Raw genomic sequence first — 7,960 nt, 5'->3', positions numbered from 1 at the left:
AACTCATTTTTAAGGGGAGATTTTAAAAAGTGGTTCCGAATAGAATTGCTGATTTATTTATTTATTTATTTATTTTGGAACATGACTGAGTTTTCTTCCTTCATGCCATATTCAGGAAGTCAAAACAAAAACCACCCCCACCATTTTATCAGCCAGAGTGGGGTTAGGATAGCATGCACCCTAAAAATGGATGATTATGCTATAAACAGACTAAACTGTCTTATCCATGGCCTTTTGTATGCAAACTGGAACCCTGAATGCGGAGAGAACACAGCCTAATTCAATCCAAAGCAAACTTTAGAAGGATGGAATGACTCTGGAGAAGGGAGGAAATCCCCCAACACAGCTATACCCAGCAAAATCTTTTTTCTAGAGATAATGGCCAAGCAAGAATGCAGAACAAGTTACCATAAACAGAATAAAAGCCCCCCACCTTGAAACTGAACCTCGCCTGGCAATTGCAGACAAACAGACAACTTTGGGGCACTCAACTCCATTGCCTTTCAAGCAACTAATTTGCAGTTCTTGTCCTAAGCACCTGGGCAGGTAAGAGAGCAGTCAAACTGAGATTAATCCCTTGTTTGTAACCCCTGGGGAATACCCCTGCATCCTGTTATGCAGACAACATGCATGACATTTTATCATCAGAGCAGCAGGTTGTGTCAGAAATGGGATCCTCTTGCTTTTCACTGCAACTGATAAAAGGAGAGCAAGACTATATTTGTTCATGTTTTGTGCAGAGCTAGGGGTGTGTTTCCCTAGCTCGTCTGCACAGGCACTGGCTGTCATTGAGCTAACATGAGTATAAATAGCAGGGTAGCTACGGTAGCCTGAATAGCAACTGTGAAGGCACAGCATAGTGGTGCCAATTATGGACCCATGGGGTTCGGGCCCGTTTGTACTCGTCATGGCTAAGCTACCATTACCCATGCTACTACAGGAAGACTACGCAAACTAGGCTATACCCACACTATGGGCTGGGGTGAGATTCCCCTGCTTGTGCACACATACTTGTGCTAACCTGATGAGCGCTATCACAAGTATAAATAGTAGACTTCCTGCAGTAGCATGAGAAATGGTAGCTTAGCCATGCCAGCTACAAACATGCCTGAACCCCGTGCATTCATAATTGGCACCGCTGTGCCTCTATGGCTGCTATCCAGACTACCATGGCTACCTTGCTATTTATACTCATGCTAGATTGATGACAGCTAGTGTAGATGTAGCCACAGAACTGTCCCAGTCCTGATTTCTCTCTCTGGCCCCCATTATCTTTCATTCCTGTGCAGTTCTTGACTTGCAGGATCTGGCAGTGGACATGCCAAAACAAAGTGAAAAAAGCTGATCTTCCTGTTACTTATGGGTTGATTGCATTCATGAAGTACTGGGAATCTGGCTAGAGCTCCTGTAAGCTTGAGATTTCTGGGTCAATTCTGGAGAGCCAAATTCAGCCCTGGTGTACTCCAGTTATTTCATTGGAGTTGTGGTTGAATAGGATTCAAAATTTTGCATAGTTCATATAACCAGCCCAGCTGGTTTGCTGGAGGCAAAATCAAATTCTAAACCTTCTGGGATTTACAGTATTTTTCCTTTGCCCTATAGCTAAAGTGCTAATTCCCATGTGAATTCCAACTACTGGTCTAACTCAGGACAACTATAATTTCACAACTAGTTCAGATATTCTTCGGATTTATTTAGAGACAATCCCAAACTGAATTACTAGGTCCAAAAGCCCTTGAACTTCGGGGCAAGGTCCGAGACAGATATGGAGCTGAATTGTGTGTCTCACACCCATCTTTAGATTCACAAGATGATTTAAAATCAAAATATTAGTTCAATGCTTGAAGTTCAACCCCGCCTTTAAAAATGTCCTGCTAGTAGGCTAACGAGATCTAGATTTCAGAAGCATGGGGCAGATCCTCCACTGGTGTAAATCAAAGGGGCTGTGCCACTTTACAGCAGCTGAGAATCTGGCTCTCTGAGCATAAATTAATTTACACCCCTGACCTGAGGGGTGTAAATATATTTGCATCTATGTTTATATATTTATATCAGGATTAAAGGGCTGAGTCCAAGAAGTTCTGAGCAGCTGCAACTCTTATTTGCAGTCAATGGGAGTGGTGAGTGTTCAGCACAAGTCTGTGGAAGTCACATTTCACAAAATCTGACAAAAAATGTCACCCATTACGCATTTGCTGGATTCCTGGATTATGTAATGTGTGTGTGTGTGTGTGAGAGAGAGAGGGATGGGAGAGAAAGGAAGAGGGCAGCAGCAGCTTCTAAGTATACCTGACATGCTATTGTGCAATTGCAATTTGCTTTGAGGTTTAAGGAACCATATCCCAATGGGCCAGTGTTGGATACAGCTGTGTGGTTTGGTAGATTAAGACATGCTGGGTATCAGTCATGCAGACAGAGGGTTGTCATCCTGGTGGGGGTCTGGAGAAGGAGGAATGTTCTCCTAGGGAGGAGATAAGATCAATAAAGCTGTTCTGCTCTTGTTGTTCTGTGATTCAGTGGTCAGGAGCTATTTCCACTACTGAAAGGTTCAGGTCAGACAAAAGCCCCTGGCAGTATTAGCCCGTGACTTCATAACAGACTCAGCCAAAGTCCTTTGCTTCAGATGGGTTTGAATTGAAACAATCTGGCAAAGGAAAAACATCAAGTCAGAATTCAGTAAAAGTACAAATCTAAAACTCTCCCCCTCCCAGACACATTTTAATGACTGCATAGTTATAGGGTGACTAGGCTATCTCACTTCTCTTGTGTCATTAACTGAGAGGAGAGCTAAAGAAGTGTCCCCACAGAAATCTTATTCATATGTTTTATTATATGCTCTAGCACGGGCACCACTTTAGTTTAATGGTGTGTTGGATGATGGTACAAATTTATAGCCAAAGGTTTACATCACAGACAGCTGGAATGAATAACAATAAATTAATTTAAAGTGCTACGAAAGTGCTCCCCATAGTATATGGTGCTTATGTGCTCAAGGCTAATAATTTATAAATTCATGTCTTTTATAATCCTGATCTAAAGTCTTGAACGCAGCTAGTTAAAAAGCAGTCACATGACAAATTATTTTTATTAATATTTGAAATGTATGATTAGGGTGGGCACCACGGTCATTAGCATGAGATGGCTTTCATTTATGACCCAAGTGCAATGAAGCCAATAACCAAGCACAGAGACACTAGCAACAGCAATGACAGAACAACCATTATGGAACTGGGGATGTAATATATCTATTTTTCCCCCCATATGCGCTAGATGTTAGCAATTCTCTTGGCTATTACTTCTTATTATTTCCTTGTCTGATGTTCGGTTTATTTTTGCTGATGTATCATGTTCACCCCATCAAATACTCACATGGCCCAAACAATAAAAATATCTGCTACTTAAGGTAGCCAAAAACAGTCACAATCTGCTGTGTAATATTAATTCTGTCAACAAAGGCTGAACATCAGCAGTCTACAAGGGACTTGGGTGATCATTCAGAGGATGCATCAATGGCAGCTGTGTTAACTTAAACACTGCTCTAAAAGATAACATACATACACAAGGTAAGCAAAGCCTTGCTTGTCTGAGGAAACTTATTTTCAGGTGTTTTGATGAGGGGCATCACCATTTCTGGAACAACAACGTCAGAAGATCAGTGAAAACTCTTGCCGACAGGCAAACAAATATTTGCCAGAAAAAATTGTGAGAATGAAGCCAAAAATTGCACGGGGGGAAAAGGGGAGGCATTGGTGTTTTTCTGAAGTAACCAAATACTAATTGCAGTCTTTCTGTGACTTCTCTAGGGAAAGAGTACGTTAGCTAATGCTTGCCATTGAAAAGAACAGCTAACTGAGGTCTAGATTCTGCTCACTTTACTGACACTGAATAGCATCTTATTACACAACATATTTCTCAAGTCAGAGATGACGCGTGCAGGGGGCACATGGGGTCATGTGCCCCCCCAATTTGCTGCTTGGCTTGTACTGAAAATGCTCACACGGACAGAGCATGCTCAGTGACATCCGCTGAAGCCACTGCCCTCACTCTGCCCCCACTATCGGTAGGTACCAGACATCTCTGTCTCACGTGTACCTCACTTTAGGGACGCCGCTCATGTCAATCCCACAGTTTCCTTCATTTCCCACATATTGTCATTCCCTCGCTCCCCCCGGGGGACATCTGAAAGCTAAGAGTCATGAATCTGAGGTTAGAGACATTGACAGTAAAAGAAGGGATCTGCGTGAATTATTTTTGGGTCCCTCATTTTGGGCTTTTGCCACATATTAGGTGACCTACTTGGGCCCCGGCAGGTACACTCCCAAAAGCAGTCCTCTTCACTGCAGTGCTGCTGCTAGTGGAGGAAAGTGCTACACATTGTGCACAGGCAGCTATCCTAAGCTACCCCCTCGACTCTCCCTGGGAAGAAAGATAGCTTTCTGCATTCTTCACCAAACGATGAACTTTTGAACCTCAATCCTCTATTTATTTATTTCACAAAGCTTTGCAGCATCCTCTTGTCCCTTTCATGAAAGTGACACCTGCTTTCTTTGAAAATACGTTGCAACACAAAACATTTCCCCCCCACGTCCCCTTATTTTCACCTTGGTATATTCTGAATTCTTACCTCCCGCAAGTCACTGAAATGCAGAGGACAGTATAAATTAATCAAAACCATATAATTATCTCCTGACTACTTTAAGAGCATGAATGGTCAGATAAAAAGCATCAGTGTAGAAAAAAAAGGAGAGAGAAATGTATAAAACTTTTAAAAGGATATGATTATACTACCTAAAGTGGTTTGACTTTGTAAACTAAAGACTTCTACGTGGAATAAGCAGCTAATGTGTTTAGGTGCAGACTGAAGTGATAAGAGAGTTCAGAGGCCCATTGTGCTAAACTGACTGTACTGATGGAGCTTCTGTTTCTCTGGGACATATCACTTGTAAGTCACTATTATTTAGATGATAAATAAGCCCTTCCGAGGGTGTCTTATTCAGTTAGGAATACCCAGTGATCAGAGCAAACCAAATACAAAATTATGTAGAAAAATGGGACAGTAGCAGTACCATTTTGAGTTGAGTTTACCTGCATTTCAGTCAATGCTCAATCAGAATTTTGGGTGATCTTCCCTTTATAGTAAGTGACATGTTTGCTCTCCACCATTTTTATGTGTGTTGTGGGTGCTCTTGTACCTATGGGCTCGGGAAAAAGATAAAAAAACAAAACAAAACAGAGCACACACAGCTCTGTCATGCATATTTTTTTTTAAAGCTAGAAAACATTTTCTATACAGAACCACCAGGAAGCATTAGCACATCACCATTAACTACACCATTGGAAGAAAAACTTCTGATAAGCAGATGTTTTGCAATCAGATCAGCTGTGCAATACGAGAGTGAAATTGACGTGTGTGTGTCTGTGGAGATAGCCTCTGTATATAGGGAGCATATAGGTAGTGTGTGTGTGTGTGTGTATGTGTATAAGAAAGACTCACAAGTGTGACAGCGAAAGTGAGTTATAGTATTTGTGTGTGTGTGTCTAGGGAAGAGAAGGCAAGAACAGGGGTGAAAGAGCGAGACAGTGTGAGTGAACAGAGGTAGGAATGACCAAGTATTGGAATGACTGGAATGGCAGCAGTGCAACACAAGAAAACTAGACAACAGGGAAATCAGTTAAAGCTGTATTGATTTGCTTTAGAGGTGAGACAAAGCAGATGCACTCAGCTACCATGGAATGGCTTTTACAGGAGCTACAGCCTCTTGATGTTTTCTTTTTTTAATGACTTTCATTTCACTGAATGATCACAATGTAAAACCAAACCAGCTCACACCCCTTGCTGTGTCCTTGTCCCCCCTTCCCCCTCCTCTTTAGTAACGGGAGATGCAATCAAAGCATCCCCAGAAGAAGGAAGTGCATTAAGAAAGCCCTCAGGCAACACAGGAAAGAAAGACAGGTAAAGAGAGCAAGAGAGGGGAAGAGAAGGTAATCAATGGTTCAAAAGCAGCTCTGTTGATTTCCCTTAGCACTGTTGTCCTAATAAGATGCAGAGCATTCAGCCCTCGGTACTAGAAAAAGAGGTACACATCCAATCCATATCTTTCACTAAATGATGTCTTTACTCAGGAAGCTTAGTTTCTTTATCAGTGCGTATGACAGGCTATGAAGGACAGATCAGGTGGTTACTGTTTAATTCTAGCATCCAAAGATGGAAGAAAAAGTAGAGACCCAGGCAAAAAACATTAGTTAGTTGAACACATTGGAGCAAATTCTGCTTTCAGCTACACTGAAGACATGCTAGGTTTATGCTGGTGTAGCTGAGTGCCAGATTAGCCCCACTTTGTTTGTATTCAGTATCTATTTTTAACAAATATTTTTATGAAGAAAAGTAACATTTCTATACGGGGTGTGTGTGTGAGTGTGAAAACAGATTATTTCTCTACTGTGACAGTTGGGGCCCAATCCAGGAAAACACTTAAGCAATCACTTAACTTTAAGCATCTGAGTTATTCCACTCAAGTCACTGAAGCCCTTTAAAAGCTTTGCAGAACTGGACCCTCAGTATCGCTACATTTATGTGTCCCCTTTGTGAGGCAGAACTGTGCTGTTACCACCATTTCACAGATAGGGAACTGAGGCACAGAAGAACTAAGTGACTTACCCAAGATGTGTGTGTGGTTAGAGCAGAGAGTTGAATCCAGGTCTCCTAACTCTCAGGCTAGTATCCTACCCTTAGCTCATCCTTCCTCATCTTAGGACAGCTGTCCTTGAATGTAACCTCATGGGACAGGGAACGCATGTGTGAGCTAGGGTTCTCACTAGCTCAGTCATTTCTGAATTTCTGCTTAGCACTGTCCTATTTGTGTGAATTACGAGTCAGATATACAGCTGGTCAAAAATTTGCCACCAAACATTTTTTTTTCCTACAGAAAAAAATAAATTTCAATTAAATGGAAAATGTGCAAAGAGCTTCCATTTTCACCACATTTTTTCAGTTTATTTTTGAAAACCAAAAAGATTCCCTCTCCTCCCCCAGGTCTTCAGGTTTTTGCTGAAAAGCCACTCTCCCCTAAAAAAATAATGAGATGAAAATGAAAAAAATGTTTCCATCAAAAATTTTTTACAGAAAAAAAGAAAGAAGATTTCCAACCAACACTAATCAGATTCTCATCTTGGTTATACTGGAAGGTGTAAATCCAAAGTAACTCCATTTGCCTTAGTGACGTTACTCTGGATTTACACTGATGTAAATGAGTTTAGAATTCAGTGCCACATGGTTGGATTTTGTGACGTGTAGCTTTGCCTTCTGGCTACATCTCAGAGAATCACTGGATTAGATGTTTTCAGGGACCGGGACATCAAGAGAAGGTTTATTTTAACTGCAGCTGGATAGAACACTTTGAAATGTGAATTTTTGATGAAAATGCAAAAAAATAGTCTGAAATTTTTTGGGGAAATCCACTCCCCCAGTTTTTTTTTTTCTTTTTGACCAACTCTAATTTGAACTGCCTGTGACCTTCTGAATACCACTGTCCCAATTTTCACAAGGATAGTCCATGTCATCCTGCAGTATTCTGAAATATCTTTTGGGTTGATGATTGATGGTGATGTTTGCCTTACAATGTCATGTGTCACAGTGTGTATCCTAGAGACCAACATTAAAACTGACCTCCACGGGTCCCTCGTTCATTGCATGGGCCCACACACTCTCTCTTTCAGCTTCTTATTCCTTTCTTGTGATTAAAAAAACCTTTATATTTCAGATACTGAAATGAGAACTCTCACAGCATAGGGACAAATTCCCCACCTCCAGACACCCATGAGCAACTCCCAATGAGTTCAAACATAATGTGTGCACGCATACTGGAGGATAAAATAGCCCTAAGCTGAGTCTGTATATTGAAAATACCACTTCACTGTCTGAAATATAAATGAATGGGAGTTCCCACCTGTGTCTGAGTGG

General features: G+C 41.3%; 1 long non-coding RNA gene across 1 annotated transcript in view; it reads right to left on the bottom strand.

The window, feature by feature from the left end:
• Positions 1 to 1,073: 1,073 nt before the first annotated feature.
• LOC137143720 (uncharacterized) overlaps positions 1,074 to 7,960 on the bottom strand; it is a 44,461-nt gene continuing 37,574 nt past the window's right edge. Inside the window, exon 2 of the long non-coding RNA XR_010917249.1 lies at positions 1,074 to 2,644. This is a non-coding gene — a long non-coding RNA (uncharacterized lncRNA). The remainder of the gene's footprint in view (positions 2,645 to 7,960) is intronic.

This window comes from Emydura macquarii, unplaced genomic scaffold, assembly GCF_026122565.2.
Source record: "Emydura macquarii macquarii isolate MOO-44397 ecotype Brisbane River unplaced genomic scaffold, CSIRO-AGI_Emac_v2 contig_67, whole genome shotgun sequence".
In the NCBI taxonomy this organism is placed as follows: Eukaryota; Metazoa; Chordata; order Testudines; family Chelidae; genus Emydura; species Emydura macquarii.
Note: the sequence above shows the minus strand (reverse complement) of the source record. Positions and strands in the feature narration are given on the sequence as shown.